This window comes from Mustela nigripes, chromosome 2, assembly GCF_022355385.1.
Source record: "Mustela nigripes isolate SB6536 chromosome 2, MUSNIG.SB6536, whole genome shotgun sequence".
Classification (NCBI taxonomy): Eukaryota; Metazoa; Chordata; class Mammalia; order Carnivora; family Mustelidae; genus Mustela; species Mustela nigripes.
Window position 1 is genome coordinate 109,249,163 of NC_081558.1, and position 25,563 is coordinate 109,274,725.

The following is a 25,563-nucleotide window of genomic DNA, read 5'->3' on the forward strand; positions in this document are numbered from 1 at the left end:
TTAAGCGTCTGATTCTTGGTCTGTCTCTTTTTTACCTTTGTTCATTTATTTTATTCCTTAAAGTCCTCATATGAATGCAATTACATGGTATTTTAAAAAAATTTATTTAAACTCAATTTAATTAACATACAGTGCATTATTGTTTTCATAGACAGAATTTAGAGATTCATCAGCAGAACACCCAGGGCTCATTACATCAAGTGGCCTCCTGAATGTCCATTACCCAGCCACCCCCACCCCCCACCCACATCCTCTCCAGCAGCCCTCAGCTCCTTTCCCATAGCTAAGAGTCTCTTATGGTTTTCTCCCTCTCTGATTTCATCTTATTTTATCATATGAGGAATTTAAGAAACAAAACAGATGAACATAGGGGAAGGGAAGGAAAACTATAGCTATTTTTAAAATAACATGTATACACAAAACCAAAGAGAAATTCTCAGTACCTAGAAATGTGTCATCTGCAAAGATTGAGCTAAACAAGGTTTTAAATACTACCAGGATACACTGGGCTATGGCAGAGGTTAAGAAACCATTGAGGATAAGTCCCATTGAATGCATCACCTCTCAGGCTTCTCAAAGGATTTACTACCCACTGGTAGTAACTAAAAATATGAAAGGAAATACCCTGACTTTGTCAACCAGTTATCTGTAGTATAGAGAATAAAAAGACTGCTTATTCCTAGAGCCAAAGCCTATGCACCATCTCAGTGTGACCTCAGACCTCTGTCCTAGAGAGAGATTAAGTCCTCATGGAGCTATTAATAAAGCGGCTCCTATATTCCCATTTTGCTCCTGTTCTTTGAGTGGGTAGCCTCTTTGAAAACTCTCTGGTTAAAGTGATAATTATCAGACCAAGGCTGGGCATTCCCAGTTCCCTGTCCTCGTCATCCAAATAGCAACACCACCAGCCCCCTTAAATAATGCATCTTCATCTGTAAGTGAGGAGATATGTGACCTTAAGCAAGTGATTCCAATTCCTCGGCTCTGACACCAGACACTTTTGGAGTTCAGGCTTTTATTATACATAATTATACATTAGAAAATTAACCTTTCTATTTTCCTTCCATTTTTATTTTCTGCCGCTTAACTAAAAAACAGATTGTTGATTGTAATAGCACTTAATTTTCTAATCAATGTCATTTACATGGTAGGACTAAGATTAAAAATAATAATGAAGGGGCACCTGGGTGGCTCCGTGGGTTAAGCCTCTGCCTTCAGCTCAGGTTATGATCTCAGGGTCCTGGGATCAAGCCCCATATTGGGCTCCCCGCTTAGCAGGGAACCTGGTTCCCTCCCTCTCTTTCTGCCTTTCTTTCTGCCTATTTGTAATCTCTCTCTCTCTCTCTCTCTCTCTGTGTCAAATAAATAAGTAAAAGTTTTAAAAATATAATTGTGATGAAACACAATATTGATGACAAAAAAAAATCTGCATTTTTCTACCCTAGTCACATATAAATAGAGGACGATTAAGATAAGACTTTTCTCAAGAAAATCTGACAACAAGTATCAAGAGCCGTAAAATATTTATACACTTTAATGCAGCAACACCACTTTTAATGAATTGTCCTACAAAAGAAGTAACTGAAGAGTACATAGAGAAGCACATTAAAGAATCTTCATCACAATGAAATATAATGGAATTAATCAGAACGTTCACCAGTAAAGTATTGGTAAAAAAAATCAACTGCAGTCAATCACACACTGGGAAACTGTGTAGCCATCAAAATAATTATTTTCATCCAGATCTGACATCTATTTACTCATGGACTGAGTGCCTTTTATGTGTCAGGCATTATTCTAGACATAAGAGGGGAAATCAAACATTAAGAACAAAAAATAAAATAAAAAAGTGATGTACTCATGGAACTTATATTCTATCAGAAGGAGAGGAATCTTTAAAAATAAACTCAACAGGAGCGCCTGGGTGGCTCAGTGGGTTAAGCCCCTGCCTTCGGCTCAGGTCATGATCTCAGGGTCCTCAGATTGAGCCCTGCATCAGGCTTTCTGCTCAGCAGACCCTGCTCCCCCTTACCCCTCTGCCTGCCTCTCTCCCTACTTGTGATCTCCCCCTCTCTGTGTCAAATAAATAAAATCCTAAAAAAATAAAAATAAAAGTAAAAAATAAATTAAACAAAACATAGCACAAATGGTGATTAGCACTAGGAAACAGAGAGCAAAGAAATCAAGGGAGTTCTAGGGTGGGGATGCAAAGCCATAATTTTTAAGAGAAAGGATGGGAAATGCCTCACCAATGTGGTATTTGAACAAAGACTTAAATCTAGTGAGGGAGTGAGTCACGGAGTATCTGGAAGAAGAACCTGAAGAACTTTCTGACTTATATGAGGAAAATAGTGGGCTACTGAATAGTGCTCATCACATGGTCCTATTTTTGTGGAAACCTGTATGTTAACAATGGTTGTCTAGAGCTTATGGGAAGAGTTGTGGGTTTTTTTTTTTCCTTCCTTTTTAATCCTTCTCCTTTTGGTTCAACTGTTATACAATAAATGTGAATCACAGACATGCATTTTTTTAAAAATCAAAGGAAGACACTGTGAAATGAATCGCAGAATCGACTCAAACCCAGTGTTTAATTTTAATGTGCCACTATATTTACCCAAGCCCAAATGTAATGTCTCCGTCATCTTTCTAAATAACTTTAGCTTGAAATGTTCATTGTGATTCTCAAATTAAAAGCAAGAAGAATTATTTATCCTAAAGCGGATGAAGTCTTTCTGATTTTCAAATGGACAGTTTCACTCTACAATTCACTAATACAGAATCCCTGGGTCTTCACTAAATCCAACAGTCCCCGTGCTTCCTCACAAATAAATTATTTGTGTGAAGCTGGAATACATCTAAGCATACTGCACTCCTCTATTTTACTGCAATTTCCATTTGTTGAAAATAAATTCAATTTCTTAGTCAAAAGCACTGAATGATGTTTAAGTAATACGAAATTAGGAGGACGGTCTGGCTCTGCAAATGGACTAGAACCAGAACTAACATTTTTAATCCACCAATTGTCATCTGTCTTACAAAACATGCTAATTGCTACCCAAACAACAAACTACCCCATAAATTTCGGCTTCCAAAGACGGGCACTCAAAATGAATAAAGCAACGACCTAAGTAAGCCTGAGCATCAATCTTCTACCAGCTACTGAGATATCTTCAGCCCCAACATCAAAAAGTGAAATTCTCTCTGTTCCAAACTAAAATGAAAATTAAAAATTCATGTTGTGGACAGAGAATGAGGCAACAGTCCAGGGAAACAACAACAACAAATCTTCATTTACCACTGAAAAAGGAAGGTGGAAAACAAATAGTGTGCTGAAAGACAATTCCAAAAAACACCCCCTTCCTTGGGAGATAGGACATCACCCCACGGCAGTCACTGAGGGCAGAAGCCTCCCTTCCCCCCAAAGATGGCGGGAAGCTTAAGGGGGTAAGTTTTCGCAATAAAAATGCTTGAACTATCTCAGTTAACTTATCCAATCACTGCTGTATTTGGATAAAGTAAGCCATCCCCACTTTGAAGACAACATACCTCTCTGTCCTGATTTAGCTCTATTAAAGCAAAGCATTCTGCTCTTCGTTAGTTTAATTACTTACCTACTGATTTATCCTACTAGACTACATGTGTTTTACCCTGGACAACTTTGTCCCTTTCCAATTATTGACATAAGGTTAATACAGTACAGTACTGGTGGGCCACAGGTCCTGCATGGCGCTGTTGGACAGCTAATGATATCAGTCTTAAAATAGCCACTGAGTTTTGCTGTTTTTGGTAGCGGCAGTGTTTCTACACATTCCCTTACTCAAAGCATGTCTTCAAGATACAGGCAATGAGTCCACATTCCTAAGTCATCGCCTGATTGCGGGGGTGTCCCAGCCTCCAGACACACGACATCATATGTATTGTACTTGACCTTCCTTCCACAATAAGAGATCTGTAGATAGGTCTTAACAGTATGTATACCCCACCTAGTATCTAGAAACTTCTTGAAAAATCCTCCAGGAATTTTGAAGAGTCAGAATTCTTCCCATAAACGAGAAATGGGAATGGAGGAGGAACAGGGACATGAAGGAAGATGAGAGATGTCCCATGGACAAAATCTCAAAAGGTCAGCTCTTGAGATGTTGGAACAAATATGACTTTTAACTGAGAGTGTACATCCAAATCTCATGGGGCACTTCCTTTTCCACTACCTGCAGCTAGGCCTTACTCTAGAATTCTTCAATCAGCATCCCTGGGTTTAGGATTGAGATACAAGCATCCTGGAAAGCTCCGAGATTGAAGCTGATGTGTGGCCCTGTTTAGCAGTCATCGAACTCCATGAAAAACAGACTGAGGAAATGGCCTAAGTTAAAGAAGACTAAGGAGACAAGACAACCAAATGTAGCTTGTGACTCTGGATAGGATCCTAGACCAGAAAAAGGAGATTAGTAGGACAATAATGAAATCTGAATAAAGTTTACATACTAGTTAGTAGTATTGTGTCAGTGTATTCATTACCTGGTTTGGGTACCTGTACTGTGACTGTGTAAGACGTCAACAATTAGGGAAACCGGAAAGACTAAGCGAAAAACCCTTTGCACTATTTTCCAGTGTTTGGGTACAGTCTGAAATTATTTTAGAATGAAAAGTCAAAATTTATTTTTAAATTTTAGGGGAAAAAGAAAAAGTAACTTTCCTAGTCCTGTAACTTTATCTTATAGATGGAGGAATTCTGGACCCGGGTAGTGAAGGGAAACGGACAAGAGGTGTAGAACCATACCAAAAAATCCACCATGACTCCAAATCTCCTAACTTGCAGCTAAGGACACATGTCCCACAGTACATGACAGATTTAGTGTGAGACTCTGAAATCTGTTGGGAATAAGAAAGAAACTTGTTCTGCCCCTACAGCTTCAGAAGACTACAGTGAAGAGAAGGGGCCCTTCCTGTTTAGGAGACCTGGAACAGATAGATCAGGAACATATAAAATATCTTCAACTAAATCCAGGCTGACTGCAACCTGGGCAGACCAATAGTGTTAGCTCAGCATGTTACATGTTAGATCAGCAGCAGTGAAATCCCATAAAGCTTCCTTGTCTCCACCGTGGGACCCATTCCCCTGCATCAGGAGACTCCTGATGATGAAAATGGCTCCATGGCCAGGGGCTTTCTATGGTTTCTCCAGTCTTCATCTTTTCTGCACAAATGACTTCAAATTCTTCTCACTGAGAAATTCTTGTTACTATTTATGTAAAATGATGCCAACCATTACTCACTCTCCTTCAACCCTGCCATTTCATCTAGACTGAGGCTTAGCAAATGCATAAATGCTTTAAAAATAATCAAATAGAGACACTCATTTCATTTCAAGGTGGTTGTTTTTCGGCATGATTTTTTTTTTTTTTTTCCAAAGGAGTACTAGAGCTGACAGGTACTTGCTCTAAAAATTTACTTCACCATCTGCTAACTGAAATATTGCTTTCACGGATTTATATTGTATTAAAAGGTCACTGGCTGTTTAAGACTTAAACAGTTTTAATCATTCTAAAAGTCTCTTAACAGTAAGAAAAGGAAGCTCAGAACAAACAGCAGCAGGGACTCTAATTAAAAGGGCCAATTCATCTAATTTTATTTGGGGTTAATTATTCAGGATTCACTCTTTGATGTGTAAGGAATAGCAATTAGTAATTTTAGTGATTTGAGAATCATTGGAGGTGTAATCAGTTAAAATGAGTGAGTGTTTACAACACAAGATGGTGAATTACTCTCTCAGCTGGAGAACAGGAACATTAGGCTCCAAGAGATCAAGGCTAAGGATTTCAGACCCGAGTAATAACAGTCACTTCAAAATAAAACACATGTCAACAGCATCTAGCATTCTGTTTGTTCTTCGCTAAAGCAAGGCACAGAAGCTTCGTATATTACCTTTAACCACATCTCCATCTTTGCTGCTGTCCCCAACCACTTCCTTCTGTTTGGCTCTTGCCACCATGGTAACCATAAATGCATTACATTGAAAAAGCAATTCTAAATGAATATACCGGTTATAAGCAACAGAGGACCCAGAATAAGCATGGCAACGACTTAGCCCATATCTCCGTCTCTGACCTCCACCGGAATCTCAAGTGCAGTGCTCAAACTGAAAGCAGACATCCTAATTCACGGACCCGCTCACCTTCCCTGTGTCTTCTACTTTTCTGTTTACTTCATTACATCACATGATTCTCCTGATCATACAGGTTCAGAGAGAGCCCCTGTTCTCTATTTTTTGTCCCACCATCCTCACTGCATATAGCAAGCTATATTGAATCATACCAAACTGTTCAAGTCCGTTTACTTGAGAAGTCCACCTCTCCTGCCGCCAAAATGATCAACTTCTCATTACCTCTTATGGAGGCTTAGTAAACAGCCTAGATGGTGCCCACTATTCCTTACTCAGTTCTTTCCAACTAATCTAGGATACCGTTACCACACTGAAAACATCCATTGGTCCCCTAAAAACCAAAACAATTTTAAAAAAAGGACAAAGTTAGAGGATTTGCCCTCTCTGATTTCAAAACTCACCACAAAGCATCAACAGTGTGGTGCTGGCCCAAAAGCAGACATAACAGAGCGATGGAAAGAGCACTGGGCCTATGGAAACAGGAGAGAGCTTAGACATAAGCCCTCACATGTAGAGTCAATTAATTCTACAGCAGTTGCATTGGAGGCTTAGAGAATGATGGTTTGAGAGAATTACGGGTTTCCCAGGACTTGACAGGACCTCATCCTGGACAGGCAGAATCCTAAAACAGGATGGGCTCCCTGGGAGGAAATGGAGAGAAACTTGACAAGCTCGGTTCACTTTATGCTCTCCTAGAAGGCTCTGTAAGTATGCAATCCTTGAAATTACTGCTGCACACAGCAGCTCTGGAAATCTGGTACTTTACAATGCCAAAGGTCCTATGCCACATACCCAGTATTCTGCCTGGCCGCTTCTCCTTGCTTCCTGGACTCCAAGAATTTGCTCATTCCTTGCCTCCATCAGGACTTCCCTCTCTAACATGCCATCATAGCAGAGCGCAGGTTATTCTTGAAGCCCTGGTCACCTGCCATCCCCACATAGCCTTCTTGGCTGCCCCTGACAAGGGCACCTTCCCACCGCTCACCCTCTCCAGCACTTCTAGAGCACGCCCACAGAGTGTCTGGTTGAACATCCAGGAGCCATTCACCTGACTTTACCGTGTTCTCCCTGAGCGGCCCCATCACGTGTGACTTGGCACCCCAGCCCAATAGCATCCCTCTCCATGCCTCACAGTCGAGATTGAAAAGAGTTAAGGAAATATTTGCCAAGTGGGTATAGGCATGAATTCTTGACAAGTGCAAGCTGAATCCTAGCCAAATAAATTATTCTTTAAAGGAAGAACCTGAAAAAGTCAGTGGCTATCATTCCCGAAATACGTGTGTGGTGTGATGGGGGGGGGGGGGGGGGGAGGGGAGGGGGAAAAAGAGGGAGGGGGGGGGGAAGGGGAAAGGGGGGGGGGGGGGGGAGATTGAAAGAAAGAAACTCAACTGAACATCCCCATGGGGATGTTTTCTATAAATGGAACATGTTCTTGACTTGAACAGTGACTCGGTTAGCTGCCTTAGAAATATAAAAGAAACAGCACTGTGGTATTAAAATACATCACTTACAGTCACACCTGAACTATTCACTTGCTGTGTGAACTTGGTCAAATCACGAAACTTCCGAGTCTCAAATTTTTTTTTGTCAGATGAGAATAATAGCACGTGTCTTTTATACTGGCCAGAGCTGGACAGACCAGAGAGACAAAATTAAAAATAATTTAAAAATCATAATGTCCTAGACAAAGAAAAATTACTTTTATTTTGAGGTGATTCTCTATGCATCTTGACCATAAACCCTTTCTTCACCTTTAGAGACTCAAATAAAAACGCAATTATTAACTGAGAAGACGCTATAATCTTAATACGGCTCCTCACATGCAGGGGTCCCAAAGAATTAGGGGTAAAGGCAAAGAGAGAGAGAGAGAGAGAGAGGAAAGAGGCAGGGAGGAAGAAGAGCATGAGTAACTAAACAATAGCAAAATGAAGTCCTAGCAGTCAAATAAACAGTGTGCTCTCCCCGGAATGTTTAGAAATCTTGGAAAGGAACCACGTAAGGAGCCCTGAGGTGGCACGATCTTGGTACATCAAGCACTTCTGTGACTGATTAACCCGACATTTCCTTGGGTCTGGAAGTATTACTAGGTCATTCTTTCTTTAATGGACAAACTGTTCCTGAACAATTTTTAAGGCACAAACAGCTACTGTCACACATCAATCAAAGAGGTCACTTTTGTCCTCAAAACCCCGTGGAACAGCCAAGTAAAAACAATCACAAGAAGCGTAACCAGGAAGTCAGACACACAAGAACATCCCCAAATCCCAGCGCCCTCTGCTCGGTTCTGGATGGGCTCCTCCTCGCCCACTGTGATCTGTAAACCCACACCCCCCCATCTACGGTGGGCAAGTCCGACATGAGGGGCAAACCAAGAAGCCTGCAAAGTCGACTGGATGCTTGTCCTCCAGGAACTTGTGATTTTTGAATGAGAACAGAAAATTCAAAAAGTAATCTCTTTAAAAAATCAAGTTTTGTCTCTAGGGAGGCACTCCAAGAAAAACCCCATTCCTTGCACTTCATTCACTCTGCTTTCTTCACTGCCTCACATTAGGAAGCCATGTGATGGAAGACAGTCCCAAATGCAAAGCTTGGTGACGTGTTCTGGGCAGAAGTTCAGGCACCCTGTTATTTTAGCAGACCCAGTCTGGCTGCCCAAAGACATAATTTAGCTGAGTGAGAAACTCATCCCCTCCTCCCACTTCATCTGGCCAGCTGCCTCAGAAGGGCTATCGTTCCGGAGGGCAATGCATGTATCACTCCCTTTCATTTCTCCAACCGTACTTCCAGCTCTCGGAGTTTTGAGTTCAGTGAGCTCAGCCTTGGCATTCAAGGATCTCCTTATGTCTCATCCTTAAGAGCATTTGTCCCAGGTCTGTTTGCCAAGGACATGGTGGCAGTTCCCTTCCTGGCACTTGAGTCTGCAATATTATGCCGCTTCTTATAAACAGACCCATCACATCACTTAGATTACCTCTCCAAGTCCTGCTGGCACTTTCATGGCTTAACTGGCACTAATGGTACAACTTTATAAATTCACAAAATCATCAGATTAGAAAGGAATTAGAATGGAAGAAGGAGGGCCCACTCGTCTACTGGGTAGCAAACAATAGCCAAATGGTCAAATCCAGCCCATTTTCTGGTCTTGTAAATAAAGTTTTATTGAAACACAGCTACAGTCATTCATTTGTTTATCATCTAGGGCTGTTTTTTTTTTATTTTTTTTAATTCTGCTAACAGATCCAAGCAGTTGAGACAAAGATATTTTAGCCAGCAAAACCTAAAATATTTTCTATTCAGACTTACAGAAATGTTTGCCAACCTTGATCTAGTCCTTAAACTCCTTTTACAGATGAGAAGATAGAGATTCAGTAAGGCTGAACAACGTTCCTACGGAGTCAGTAAAATCTGCAAAGCACAGTAACTAAGGCGATGCTGGGCAGATGGTTTATACACACTCAGTAAATACTAGTTCTCTTTAGTGTTTGACAGGAAATTTTATGTTTCTTAAATGTGGAACTGTGTTGAGACGATTTTTTTTTTTTTAAGAACACTGTTGCCCTTGAGAAATTTGTCTAAAGGGGAGAACAGAAATATAAATAGAGAATTTCAACATCATATTGTATGTATTGGCTTTCTATTGTTTCTGCAACAGATTACCACATACAATTAGTTAAATAAGATAAATTTATTACTTTACAGTTCTAAAACTCAGAAGACTCCCATGAGTAACACTGGGTTAAAATCAAGGTGACTCCAGGGCTGCATTCCTTGTTGGGAGTCTTTAGTAGAATCCATGTCCTTGTTTCTCCAGCTTCTAGAAAGTACCCTCGTTCCTTGACTTGTGATGTCCTCCCTCCATCTTCAAAGCCAGCAAAGACTATTGAGTTCTTTCCCATATTGCATCACTCTAAAACCTTTTTTGTCTCTATGGCCCACTTATAAGGTCCATCCAAATCCTTGGAAATTTTCCCTATCTTGATTAGAAGCCATAATTCCATCTGCAACCTAAATTCCTCCTTGCCATACAACCCAATGCATTCACAGGTTCCAGAGATTAGAAGGTGGACATCTTTGGGGGGGGTCACTATTGTGCTAACCCCAAAGTGCCATGAAGAAGGGAAGTGTGCACACAGTCCTGTAAACCTCAACAGATAATTCATCAGTGCAAAGCCACCATGGAGACATAAGCAAAAGCTCTTTCATGGCACAAATTTTCTGGAATTTCCCACAATTTTCTGAAAATTTCATCATGTTTTACTGTATTCTTAGATTTACATACATATTACTAAAAATAGTTCCACCGTATTCCATACACATTCTTCTTTCATTTTTCCAACTAGCATCTTGATGCCATATTTAAGAAGAGAGAAACAAAACAAAATCCTATTAGATATTAGGTTAGAAATTTTGAGAAGCCAGTTTGAATGAGAATGCAACAAAACCAGCCACATACTCTCCCTGTGGGATCGCTCTCCTCAGTCCCACTTTGTGGGCAAATAAACTCAGAAAGACCAGAAACCTGCCCACACAGACCACAGCTAAGGTCCAAAGAACGTTCCTTCATGTCTCTGAACCTCCTAAATGGAATGAGGAACATTTCATGCCATGTTCCTGTGGTGATCTATATAGCAATGTCCTTAAAGGGGGTAGGGAATGGATAAAATTGGTTACTTTGAGAAAAATGCCTGTTACAATTTGGCAAAGAAGTGGCACTAGATACAGCACATACCTGAAAACGACAGAAATGTTTCATTTCAAGTATGTTTACCTCTTCAGACAAAAATATAAGTAAGACTAAAATACACAGAAATAGAGCCTCTACTGTTCTTATGATATAGAAAGAAAAATTATGTTTCTTTAGAAAAAAACAGGAAGCGTCTCACATAAATATTAACAAAAGTGTATCAACAGAATGTAACTGCCTTTAGAGATGCTGAGACACAACAGAGAAATTAGCTCATCTGAGGAGAAAGAAATCAGCCTCGCTTGAGAATGTATGAGTGCCAAATAACTTGAAATATTCAAGTAGAGGCAAGAAGACTACTTGACATGAATATTGTAAAGGAGATTCGGGCTTTATAAATCGAAGGAGCTTCATAAATGGCCTTTAAAGGCCCTTACAGCACTGACAGTTTATGATGCCATGACTCAAAATACAAGGGCCCATTAATGGCAATGAGAGACTGAGGCTTCTCTTTAATGGTTACAGTCAGAAAATGCCCCTGAGTCCATGACTGGACAGTTATCTTAACTGCAAATAGATGCCTACCAAGAATAGGACATGAAAATAATTCTCTAGGCAAGATTAGACAAAAAGCAACTTGTAATGTAGATAATACCTATGTCTGACCCTAACTCCCATGTGTCACCGTGCCGTTGAAAATGAAGCTATTTGTATTCCGAGTTTCCTAATGAGCTAGATTCTGCTCACTGTCAGGCCATAATTCTCCAAAGGACAGATGGGTGCTGACCTGGTGGTGTGAAGGGGGACACGGAGGCTGTCCACCCTTGCAAATCCTACACATCCCGCAAAGGAATTCATAAACTTTCTTCACAAAAACAGCCTATTTCTTTTGACTTAATAGGTACATAAGATCTAGTAGAAAGGCTTCAAAACGTGTGAGAACTTTCTGACCCGACCCCTGTTAACTGAGATGAAGGTGAGGCAACCATATTTCTTAAATTCAGGTGTACACACGTCTATCCTTTACAATAAAAAGCAAGTAAAATACCAAATTACCAAGACGGAAAATTCCCACCGTAAACAACTAGAGCTACCCAGAAGAGAAAAACAAGACATCCAGTCACAAGAGCTAAATGCCCTCCTGTTAAGAGAAAAATATATACACATTCCCACGCAGAACCCTTTCCTTGTGAATAGAGCTCAAGGTGCAGGAAATAGTTTGATAGAGACATTATATTACTTAGACAAAACTGAACTAGATTATCTGTTTGTTTATTAGATTATGGCTTTAGGCACATTGTTCTTTACTAAGAGCTCTTGACAAGAACCGACACACACATTCTTTGGAATGAAGGCTTTTGTGAGAGTATTTTATGGTACTTAGGCCCTTGAAAAGACTTGTGAATGCTGTCACACCAGAGGATTAAACCAATCTTTGGGGCTACCACATTGGGAGGGTCCAGTTCACTTAGCACAGCCTTAACTAGGACATGTGAGCTATCCTGGACACAATACCTAATGGTTCCAACTCACTCACTGTGGAATTTCTCATGTTAACCCCCACCCACGCATCTTAGTCACAAACCACACACAGGATCCTAAGTACCAAGGGATGAAAATGAAAGCAGAGTCCTCCAGAAATGGGATTCAACAAGATTTCATTTCTATCTATCCTTAAAATGGGAAGGTATGCTCCTGGTTTTTTTATTTAAATTTGTCAGAGGCATTCTTGAGATAATAAATTCCCAGAACAGATCATACTCTCTATCTGATCCACTACTTCCTTTACTGGATGAAAGATCATGGCATCCACTGGGGGTCTAGTTTGTTTTCCTTTGTTTGCTTTCACAGTAAGGCTTTTTCTGCATTGAATTTGGATCTGCAATTAAACCCTGGGCCCATTTCAAAGAGTCCTATTTTAAACTTCCTTAAAGGAGGGACTCTCCATGGCAGGCAATTCATCCCAAACCAACAGCGGCATATGTGTAAGGAGACTCACATTTCTAAAAACAGAAGGACTTCTGATAATCCATTCAAACACCCTCAATCTTTGTTTCTCTGATATTTAAGGGGCTAGGCTGTGGAGCGCCTACTAATTCCTTCAGTTATAAGATAGGTAAAATAAGTATTGATCCATTCTTACAGTCAATAGTCTATCTTGCTGCTCTATTGATTCGTGTCTATGAGATCATTTGAAATCGTGGTATCTCAATATTTTATCGGTCACCAATAATATTTTATGGCAAGGGTTCTTTGCACTAAAACATACAGAAACCAACAAAGCACACTTCTATGCTTGCTCCTTTTCCCCAACTCTTCCATTTGTTAAACCATGTAGATCAACGTTCTTTGTACAAGAGAACTTTCCGCAATTTTGAAAATGTTCTATATTGTGCCATGTGTGACTATTGAGCACTCGAAATGTGGCCACCGACCAAGAGACTACTTCTGTTTTATTTAAGTTTAATTAACTAGACTCAAATTCAAATCTGTAGGTACTTAATCACACTTGGCGGATTTAGTCACGTTATACTTAAAATGGTTTGCCACTCCCCATCTCCTCCCAAATTCTGCTACAAAAGCAAGAAATCTAATTTTCCTGATTCCAGCTGACATAAAATTAATTAATTAAATCTTATCGAAGATTTTCCATTAAGAACTAGAAACAGGAGCACACATTTAAGTTCATTAAATTCTTTGGGAAGAAGCATTATGCCTTTCTTTCTCTCAAAACTGCTAATTCAGTCCTGCGTCAAGCACACTCACAAGTGAGAGACTGCATGTGAGGACAGCGTTCCCAGCATGCCACGTATAGTGTAAAGGAGAAAGCAGCCCAGAGAAAAGTCCCAGAGCCCAGTGCTGGCTCTGCCACAGGCTTGCTGTAATCCTGGGGCAAATCATACACAAGCCAGTTCTCACGCTCCACGGATGCAAAAGTTTCTCAGGAAAGCCTGGCATGGATCAGGCAATGAATGAAACCTGGTGAAAGCCTATTCCCCAGCTCACCAAACAAAGAAAGTCAAGATGACCATGCAGTCAGAGAACTTTCTGCTCAGGTCCTCTCCTAGCCATGATTAGCTAGCATGCTGCCCAGGTCCTTGGAAACAGAGGAGAGCATTCAGTAAAATTAAGTTGGACAGAACTGAACTCATGCAGGTCCTCTCTTTTTAACGACAGTACCCAGGTGGCTAAGAAAATCTCAAATGAAATTGGCAGAGGGGATATGTTTATATAAGAACAGACAGATTTTTTTAATTAAAGATTTTTATTTATTTATTTGACAGACAGCACAAGTAGACAGAGGGTGGGGGAAGCAGGCTTCTTGTTAAGCAGAGAGCCTGATGTGGGCTTTATCCCTGGACCCCGGGATCATGACCTGAGCAGAAGGCAGAGGCTTAACCGACTGAGCCACTCAGGTGCCCCAGAACAGACAGATATTAATGGGAGAAAAGAAGCATGTGTACACACTAAATAGATAGTAGAAGAGAAAGCAAAATTACCAAGGAATGGTAAGACTCATCAACAACCGTATCTGGAAAAATATACAAGCCATTAAACATTACTTTAGAACCTTGCCTTAAACCAAAAGTTGGTCAGTTTGATTAAAAGCAGAATCTTTTTTTTTTAAAGAATTGAAACCATTCTGTGCCTGGTTCCAAATTACAACAAAACTGAAAATAAAACACTTAACATATAAAGCTCATAGCAATTAACTAACCTTGAGAACAGCAACAATATACAAACGATTTCTTTAAACCAATTTGATCAAAAGGATGTACATGTGAGAGGCAGCAGTGTCCTGCTAAAGAGTACAGAATCTAGAATAAACCATAAAAATGCCACAAATTAGCTTCATTATATTGTACGCATCACTTGGCCTCTGTGTCTCTTGTTTCCCCAGGTCAGAGATGAGAATGTTAACACGGACAATAATAACAACAGTCATAATCATAACCATAATGTATCTATTTTAAAAGTTCGTTTAAAAAAGAGGTAATGTGGGGGAGCCTGGGTGGCTCAGTCGGTTAAACGTCGGCTCAGTTCATGATCCCAGGGTGCTGGGATCGAGCCCTGCATCGGGTTCCCTGCTCAGTGGAGAGTCTGCTTCTCCCTCTCTCTCTGACCCCCTTCCCCACTTGTATGCTCCCTCTCTCTGTCTCAAATAAATTAAAAAATAAAAATAAAAACAAAAGAGATAACATGTAGAAGGAATTTAACACAGTGACTGACCCTATGTACCAAATGTATAATTGGTTTACAGGTATGTGAAAAAAGTTACCATATTAATAATTCAAAAAAAAAAATGTTCTCATGAAAACAATGTACTTTAAAAGAATTATCAGCAAAGCAGCTCTTTCTGCCCACAGGTCCTGTCCCCATGCTTTAATAAATTAATCACCATTTTGCACCAAAAAAAAAAAAAATTACCAGCATATGGTTAAATCGGCACTATCATGCATTACTAATGGAAGTATAATTTGGTAACTTTAGGATAAAAGTTTGCTAAAATGAATCCAGAGCATTAAAAATGCATCATATCACTTGTTCTAATAATCCCACACATGAAAATCAATCTGAAATACTGGGTGGAACAATAAAAGTAGAGAAAAGGGACAGAGGGGAAGGGGAAGTGACATGTCCAAAGACTTTAATAAAACTGAAAACAGTAAAAAAAAAAAAAAAGAGACAATAAATAACTGAAAACCTAAATCTCCCATGTCAAAATACTGGTTGCATGGACATGACTGGGTCCTCTTGATCTCAAAACAAAGGATCCCAAGTGAATAATCAATATATGTTACTAAATGGAAAATCCGTATGCTTTTAATCTGATTCCAGTGATAATAACCAGATATTAAAGTTCAGAACTAGGTTTGGTGCAGAATATTAGGAAACCCTGTCTTTCCCAAGGCCACATTAGATTAGAAAGGCAATAGGAGGGTCACATGGGTGGCTCAGTGGTTAAGTGTTTGCCTTCAGCTCAGGTCATGATCCCAGGGTCCTAGGATCGAATCCCGCCTTGGGCTCTCAGCTCAGCAGGAAGTTTGTTTCTCTCCCTCCCACTCCCCCAGCTTGTGTTCCTTCTCTCGCTATGTCTCTCTCTGTCAAATAAATAAATAAGATCTTTAAAAAAAAAAAAAGAAAGAAAGAAAGAAAGAAAGAAAGAAAAGAAAGGCACTAAGGCACTAAGAAATGAAGTCCCAGAATTTTTTTTCCATGGTTTTTCTTTTAAAATAGTCAAACCATACTTAGAGTGCCGTTTTGGAAAATAAAACTAATAAAGGAAGCTTCCTTGGGAAGTCAAAACCTAGCAGGTAAAACACTTGGAGAAATGGGAATGAGGAACCAATGCAGACCTTCTTCCCCCTGCCTCCTGTTAATGAGTCATTCTGAGACTCACTAGGCTGGAGGCTTTGGTGAACACGTGCTGGAAGACCAAGCAATCAGAGGTACTTGTTAGCGAGCAAGTCCTGGTCAGCTTGGTAATGCTCCCTTTTGTATCCATTCTCCCTCCTTCCAGCCCTCGCTCCTCTTCTCCTGCTTCCCTGGGCCTGCTCCTTCCATCAAGCAACACAGGATCTTGCCCTGGGCTCTGTTTTGTAGGTAATCTAGTCAGAAGCAAGCACTTAGGCTGTATTCTGCTTGGTACACCAAGACCCACTTCCTGGGCTTAGGGAACGGGAGAAATCACTGCAGTAAAGTATCAGGGTGTGCTCAACCTGGCTACTTTCGGTATCTTTACTTACAGTACTTTTAAAATGAAGACCACAACCTGGCTATAAATAGATATTCTCCATAAGCGAAGAATACTAATTGGGTTTCCATGCAAAAGGATAGCTAATGTTTGGGACACTTGGCTGGCTGGCCCAGTCAGTAGAGCATCTTGGGATTGTGAGTTCCAGCCCCCTCCTGGTACATACAGAGAGTACTTAAAAAAGAAAAGAAGGAGGGTTAATGTTCATCTAGTTTATCTAAATAAGTATTGATGACAAAATCAGACCAACCTGGTGTCTCTCTCAACTAAATATGTGACTGAACATTTACACCGTTATCAAATAACATCCCCACATGGTGTCCCCAAAGCCAAGACTACATCCAGAACACAGAAAAACAGGCAAAACAAAAGACTGCATTTTCTAATCTCCTCCTGCATAAAAGACTCACCACTGCTATCCTCATGCAAAGGCCACAAGATCAATAACTACCTTTCAAACGAGGCCTCGCCTAAGATGTTCTTCATCTTTCAGAAATCTTGTAGACACACCTACTAACGATTAAAATTTACAATGGTAATTAAATGATATGATATCTGGGCTTAGCTTCAGAATAGTCTTGGGTGAAGAAAAGAAATAGGTATATAGATGGAAGGAGACTGACTTAAGGCAAATCATTGCCAAAGCTGCATCATATATTCATGAAGGCTCGTAAGAGCATTCTCATTACTTTTGTATACATTCGAACTTTTCCATGCTAAAATGCTTGACAAATGAGAAGTATGTATTTTTAAAAGTTATGATAAGCCACCCCTAAGGCAAAAAAAAAAAAAAAAAAAAGGGTAATACAGCTTAACCATGTTCTCCTTGTTGCTTAGGGAAATGTACTGCCCTCATCTTGTTTTATAAAATAAAAAAGTAGACAACTCCTCAGGATCAAGAAAAGCCCATCTTCAGGCTCGTCTCAGCCAGTATGTTTAATGTTTCATGTGGGTTGGAAGTGCCTTAAATCCCTGCTGAATCTTTGATACATATACGCAACTTACCCCATACCCGAGTTCTCCTTCACTGATCTCCTCAGAAGCTTAAAAAGGCGCCTAGTGGATGCAAAACTAATAGTACCACTTGGTTCATATTTACTGGAAACTGTTTGCACTGGAAATCCAACTTGTGAATGCCCGAGGTAACTGTGCAAGCACAATATTTGCATATGCCTAAGGAAATAAACTAAAAATACAATATCTACTGCTCCATAGAGCAGCTCGTATTTTAATACAAATCTGCTGCACACTACTATCAATAACGCCATTATTATTTGTATAGCACCAAGCCAGTGACCTCAGAAGGTAAGGGGAACACTCCCAGATTGTAATTCTCACATCACCCGCCCTCCCCTGTCAAACACAAGCACTGAGAGCAACGGCCCCTCGATAACAGGATTCTAGACATAGGCACAGTTCACGCACTTAGACCCATCGTCGCAAAGAGCTACCATGGCACTCACAGTGTGGAAACTCCATCCAGGCAAATTCTAGCACGTTAATGGCATTTACTCTTTAAAAAAATCAGATGTAATTGGAATGAGATGGGCACGCAAATGTCTCGATACTCCAGTCCATTTTTCTATGTAGTAGGAGTTTTTGAAAATTACATGATTTAACAGAATAACAAGATGGTGAGTATAGAAGGGGAGGCTGCAGGTAGAATAGAAAAAGATCTTCATGCCATCGAGTTCTCACCTTACTGAAGCATCTCCTCCCCTAGATTCCCAAGAATGGTATCATCCAAACTCAACTCAAAGACTTCGGCACCTTTTGAAGAAACCTGCTCCATTTTTTAACAGGATCAAATTCTTGGGAAGAGCCCAGCACTCCAAATCAACCCCCCATGTGCATTCTGAATGTTCGCAGAGAAACCTGAATGCTTCTCTCTGATGGTTCTCAAATAGTTCTCTTCCAGATGTAAAATTCTGTGATTTTTTCAGTCTGTCTCTGCTTTGGGTAAAGAAAGGGTGTCCCCATTTCTAAAGAGTTAATGCAAATATGAAACCCCCTAATTTTCCATAAGGAGTAACTCCAGCTCTGGACAGTTACTTCCTGCCCTTTACTAGAAGGATTCAGGAACTAAATGACTGCCACATCTTCTACATAAAAGGAATTCTAGACTATTACCATGCTGCTCCATGCACTTTTCTTCCTTGGACTTAGCTCCTTTTCTCATAAATCAATAGGCATTTCCTAACACCACAGGCCCACTTGCTCCCTGACTTCTCTGCTCAGTGTGCTCACATTCTTCTTAAACTCAAAAGCCAAGGTTGGTTCTGCCATTAGCAGCCAAAAGAAATGCAATACTTCCTAGAAATACCATGGAATGATTCCATGCCTTCAAACAGATCAGCACACACCAGTCCCCAAACAGCCTCCCATACACTAAACCCCGCTAAGCATCAATCGACTGTTGAAGTCCAACACAGAGGGCATCTCCTCCATTAAACCTTTGCTGATTTCTTCATTGGAATTGTTTTCACTGCATTCTCATAGTAGAGATCTCCCTTAAAGCCTTACTACTTTCTGCCTTATAACTGTACCTATACCTACTTACCTGTGAGCTCTCTGTTGATGGAAACTGTGATTAATTTATCTGCCTTCTACGGCAAGTTTTCAGTTATTCTATGATCCAAAATAAAAAATGCATTTTACACAGATATCCAACACACACACACACACACACACACACACGGCATGCAAACTCAAACAGGTTTTCCAGACATTACTTACTATATGTGTTTATTGTTGCTTGTCATATCACAACCTCCTAATGTGATGCAGGACCTACGACTGGTTGTGACCCACATGGTAACACTCCCTGTAGCCCATGCTATAGGGTTTCTTACAGTGGCAATACATGCTGAATGAATGAATGAATGAATGAGCCAGCCAACAAAAACAGATTTACTTTTTCACAACCATTTTTGCAACTGTAGTTCTCTTTGCCCCTTTAATAAAAAGAACCCTATAAAATTCTGGACAAAAGTAATATCCTCTTTACAAGTTCAGTACTGAGAGGGGGTTATACCATATTCAGAGTAGGTCACATTCAATTTTTTTGTTCTAACAGATACACCAACATTGGCCTTCTTCTCCAATCAGAATATAATGACAGAGCTTACTTCCAGCGTCATTTTTAAATCAAGTATACATATCTACTGTTTTCAGCCATGGCCCACGTCTTACATAAAGCAGATGAATGATCAAATTCCACTGACTCAAATCTTATAAGTGATATTGATTATGTCCCCAATCAAGAAAACCAAGGATTTGAACCCTTTTCCTCTGTGTTTTGTTCATCCCAAACATTAACTAAGTCTTGTTATCAGAAATGTGGAAAACTAGTCTTCAGCTTCAAGAAAATCAAATTTTCCTGAGCGTATGCAGATTCCATTTCACAGGAAGCACTGAAGAATCTTTCTCAAAATAGAAGGCCATAAACAATGAATTCTGTTACACTGAAAAGAAATTAATTAATTAAATAAATAAATAAAAAGCAAACAAACAAAAAAATACAAGGCCAATAACATCAGGTCAATATGTCCTTTCACTTTCCATGTCAGTGCTTATCGTGGTAGCCCTCTCCTAGTCCCCAAATGTTACTATTAATAATGGCCTTGGGATTTTACCAGGCTCTCAACCCAGAACGTACTCTACATAAACTGCCCTGAAATGATAGAGCTTGACAAATTGCACCTATGGTATCCATTAAACTCTCTTCCACTCTGTCTGTCCCGAGAAACATGATTCTCTTCTTGCTCAGCTCTTGTAAAGACGTATGTAAAGACGGGGCATTAACAATGTGTGTCATCTCACTTACTTGTATGAAGGAAACTTCTCCAAATGCTCAGTACTAAGAGAAGTTGTGTTTCCACCAATATGTCGTGACTACCTTCTGGAACACTAGTAATTAGCTCATCCTTGTGGATAATGCCTAAAACTGGAGTTGTTTTCAAAAAACACAAATACATTAGAGCTGAATTATTTCCAGGCAGGAAAGTGTTAGCAATTAGTTTATCTCCAGTTACAAATTTCAAGCATCCACAACAGAAGAATCTTTGAAAATCATAAGGTCTCGGAACACATCAAAGAGACACACTGGTTTTCCATAGAGAAAAGTTACTGAGAAATATCACAGCCCACAATTGTCAAATATCATTAACTGAAAATGTCAGTGGCTTTAGGCTTCTATTTCGAGCTCCTGCTTATCCACAGCATTGCAGAGCAGTTAAAGAACACGGGCTGTGGAGCCAGGACGGGTCAGTGTTGTGGCTGCCCTGTGTTAGCTGGATAACCCGGACAGCTTATTCGGGCTTTCCATGCCTCCCTTCCTCAGATGGGCGGAGGGGATCATAAGATTACCTGCTTGACAGAATTTTATGATTATTAATTCTGTTACACTGAAAAACATAAAATATATAAAACATATTTTTGAAATATTTTATGTGTTTTATTTTATTTAAACACATTTCATGAAAAACATAAAATATGTAAAACGGTATCAGAAATATATTAAGCACTCAAGAAAAGGTAGACATTAGGAGCGCCTGGGTGGCTCAGTGGGTTAAAGCCTCTGCCTTCAGCTCAGGTCATGGTCTCAGGGTCCTGGGATCGAGCCCCGCATCAGGCTCTCTGCTCAGCAGGGAGCCTGCTTCCTCCTCTCTCTCTCTCTCTGCTTGCTTTTCTGCCTCCTTGTGATCTCTGTCTGTCAAATAAATAAATAAATAATCTTTAAAAAAATAACTTATTAAAAAAAAAAAAGGTAGACATTATTCCAGGACCCTGTCCTCGACTGTACTGTAGAAGGTAGAATTTTATGCATGATATGAAATGGAAAGAACATGGTACAGTGCGATGAATAGGGCATTTTTTGTTAGAACGTAAGTTAAAACCTCCACAGTTCCACCTGCTACAGTTTTGAGTTTTGGAGTCACTGAGACCGAGTGCAGTCTCCTCATCTGTAGAATGCTGAGAAACAGAAGTCCCCATATGTAACAAATCAGATTAAATCAAAATAACTTTCCTCTAAGGAAGCAGAGGAGGTTTTACTGAGAAGGTACTTTATTTTTTTTTTGAGAAGGTACTATTTTGATAAAGACTGTAGAACAGATAAGTGGAAGTAGAAACACTAAAAAGTATTCTAGACAGAGAGAATGGTTTGGGTGAAACACAGAAAGGAAAGGAAAGCATGGCATGTTCTCAGAGAACAGCGCACAGTCCAATTTGGCCAGAACAAAGGGCGTAACGGGAAGCCACTGCCGCTGAGGTTAAACAAGCCAATTCAGTCAGCAAGGGATCACAGATTCCTGGCCAGACTAGAACTTATGCCGATAGGGACTGTGGATACAGGGAAGGTTGTAACAGGCCACGAGCGGGATCAGGTTGATACTGTACGAGAAACGGAGTATAAGGTACAGAGCAAATGGACGCCCGGGACCTGGAGATAAGGAGTTCCAAGTCCATGAAGGGTCTAAACAAAGCTTCTGCCAAAGAATGGAGGGAGTGATGCCACGGAAAGGCAGACATGATGGGGACACGAAACGGGGAGGACTCAACGCTGAGAAAGAAGAAAGAGTCAGGGAGAAAGAACGTGCTTCTGCAGACCCAGAACAGTTGCCTGCTTTTAAAGCATATTTAAAAGAGATGAAACCAGAGAATCCAAAAGGGGTGGTCCACCTAGGGAGGAATCTCAAATAACCAGTCATGGTCTCCTTCCTGCAGGTGTCTACATACAAATGGGAACCACGCGGAGCTGACTTAACATTGGGACAAATTAAGGGGTGAGATTATGGGTCTAGCTAAAGACTGTAATCAAGAAGGGACTCAGGCATGGGGCAGTACTTGAAGAAAAGAGACACTGGAAATAATAAAATATGAGTGAGATGTGATCATATAGGGGGTTCTCCACAGGACCCAAACTAAGTACACCAAATAGATAAGACAAGGCAAAACCAGGCTGGGGTCACTAGCCCATAATACGCACCATCTCTACCCTGGTCAGGGTCATGTTCATTTCACCCCCTAGAAAACAAAGCGAAGGCCAGTAAAAGGCATCGCTTCGACAGCAACCATTTTCCCCCTCACAGACTCTGAGGGTAGGTAGCCAACATCAAAGATACAAAGGGTTAAGCAATGAGATTGGGAAATCAGGAGCGGGTGGAAATTGTCCAAGGGCCTTTTCTTATTTGTTGTTTTTCTTTCACATCACATGTCAAGTAAAAAACAAAAATAAAAATAAAATTAAAAAGGAGATATCATCATCAGTGGGCAAAAGAAAAATAAGCTCCAACAGCTTGTAAGCCTTTTGCTGAACAATAAGAGGAAGCACACAATAGCCTGACTTTGTCAAGTATGGTCCTTCCGGGGAAAGGAAGAAACAAGGCAGACATGTGAAGAGCAGGCCACGGACAACAAGCTCCGATCCCAAAGGCTAACTGCATTCACAACCATTCTGTACAAACACACCATGTGCCCTTGAAGACCGCCTAATATACCGCTGGCTCAACAGCAAAAGAAGAAAAATAAGGAGTAGCGTTTGCTATGAACAGCAAGGAAACTTAACTCGCATCAAGCATCCATGTCTGCTGGATGGTAAGACTGAAGATCTTACTCCCAGCTCTGCAGGCCTCTGCTGAAGAGGGTCTGAGACAAATTGTACCACCCTCTGGACAAAGTAAGTCAAGGTTAAGAGAGATCTGAAGTCAGATTATTTAAAAAAACAAAACAAACAAAATACTGGAACACAAGCTGCTTGAATTTCAGAAGATCTAAGGCAGATGAGGGCATGATAGAGCCCTGTGCCCACCCTCCTAGCTTCGTCTCACTCTCCTCCTATGTTGTCCTGGACCACAGCAAGCACTCAAGAAATATGTGTTAAATGCATGCATAAATATCCTCAAAACAATCCCGGCCTTTCCTTTCCTTGAGAACATCAGATTCCCTCTTTCCTCTGGGTCCCTACAGTTTATTCTGTCTCAATATTCTCCCCCCACCCCATTTCACCATATCTTCTGCATCCCTATATAACTGTATCAAATCAGCATAAAGAGATCAGCCATGCCTATTAGATACCACTGCTGCCTCAGCTTCTCATGAATAGACTTGCCATGGTTCCATGTTTCCATGAGTTGATTAATGGCTACCCCCCAACTAGTGACAGGTTCCAGGAAACCAAAGGGCATGTCAATTCTGCTCACAACTGTGTCCCCAGGTTTCACTCAACAAATACTGACAAAAGGAAGGAATGAAAGAAGGACTTGTCAGTAACATCAGCAGAACAGCCTACATAGATGACACCACTTTTTCAGAGACTCTGTTCCCACTATAACCACAATCTTAAGAGATCTATATGACCAGAAATGGACACTTCACCATTATAAAAGAAATCCCTTTGCTCCCCAGTGATTTTGAAAGACTGAGTCAGCTTACCATTTATGGAACAGCAGCAGAAACTGGGAGCTATCACTTATAGCCATCACATTAATAAAAATATAAAGCTACATGATGTACTGTATGTTGGGAACTATACAGAGAAAATGAGAATCCTACTGTTTTCTTGGGGGAAATGGACCACAGTGCAGCCATTATGGGGGAAAAAAAATTGGCAAAACCTCATGAAATTGAGTCTGAAAATGTACTATGACCAAGCACCTCACTCTTAGCTACAAACTCTGAGCAAACTCTTGCCAATCCTTAAGAACAACCGTACAGGGATGCCTGGGTGGCTCAGTCAGTTGAGTGTCTGCCTTTGGCTCAAGTCATGATCCCAGGGTCCTGGGATCAAGTCCTGCATCAGGCTCCTCACTCGGCAAGAAGTTTGCTTCTCCCTCTGCCTGCTGCTCTGCCAAGTTGTGTTCACTCTCTCTCTCTGATGAATAAAATAAAATCTTAAAAAAAAAAATATCGTACCAAGATGTTCATCATAACCAGGTTTGTGGGAGGAGAGAGTTGGAGGTAGCTTTAAGGTGTATTAGCAGGGAAATAAATCCATGGAAGGCAATGGATACACACTTCAGAATACCCTGCAGTGTCACTAACAGTAAACTTCTAGATCTTTAAAAGACTGTGCTAGTCATATTAACAAATATAAATTAACGTGATTGCTCAAAACCATTAGCAATAGTAAAGGACACTCTGTGTGCAGAGTGTGTCTCAGAGATGCTGTAGGAGTCCTAATTATTAAACGCTCTTTGAGCATTACTTATGTATATGACTCAATATATCTCACACATGCTTGGCCAGTTTTGAAATGTATAGAATTTTTGCTCACCTGTAAAAAAAAATAATAATAATAATACCAAAATCTCAGAGCCACTCAAAGTAAATGATGTAACCCACTCAAAGAATGTCTTATACAACCTGAACCCTCAACAGATGTCATCTATGTGTTATATGGCTCATAATAAAATTATTGCTTCATTTGGGGACCAAAGAAAGACTCTGTTGGGCCATAATAATAGCAAAAAAGGCAAAGAAACAGGACCAGGTCCATAGCACCATCCCATAATCTACAGACACAAGAGCAAAGTAAACAAGAATGAGCTGTGCAAAGTCAGATGGCTTGGGTTTGAATCCTGGCTCAGCAACTGATTCGCCAGCTATGTAACCCTGGAAAAGTTACTTTCTCTGTGCTTACTTTCCTAATCTGTACATCAGGTAAGGTAATTGTCCCTGCCTCACAGAGTTTGTCATGGCAATCACCGGAGTTAATACATTTAAAGGATTCGGAAGAGAGCATCTCATGTGAGAATAGTGAACATCCAAGGTTTTTCAGGAATGCATGATTCTATAATTCACTACACTCATTCTGAACATAAAAAGCCTCCAGCGCACTAAGAAACGGTACAGGAGCCACTCGTGATACGAATGTCGGGGAGAGGACTAGCACTTGCCTTACAGCCTGGACTGTTTCCTCCCTCTGGTACCATACATCATTCACGTTTCACGAGCTGGGACCTA

The 25,563-nt window shown here is 40.4% G+C and overlaps 1 protein-coding gene across 12 annotated transcripts in view; it reads right to left on the reverse strand.

Moving 5' to 3' along the window:
- The window catches only part of LPP (LIM domain containing preferred translocation partner in lipoma), a 662,033-nt gene that overhangs the window by 382,362 nt on the left and 254,108 nt on the right, over positions 1-25,563 (reverse strand). The window lies entirely within an intron of this gene.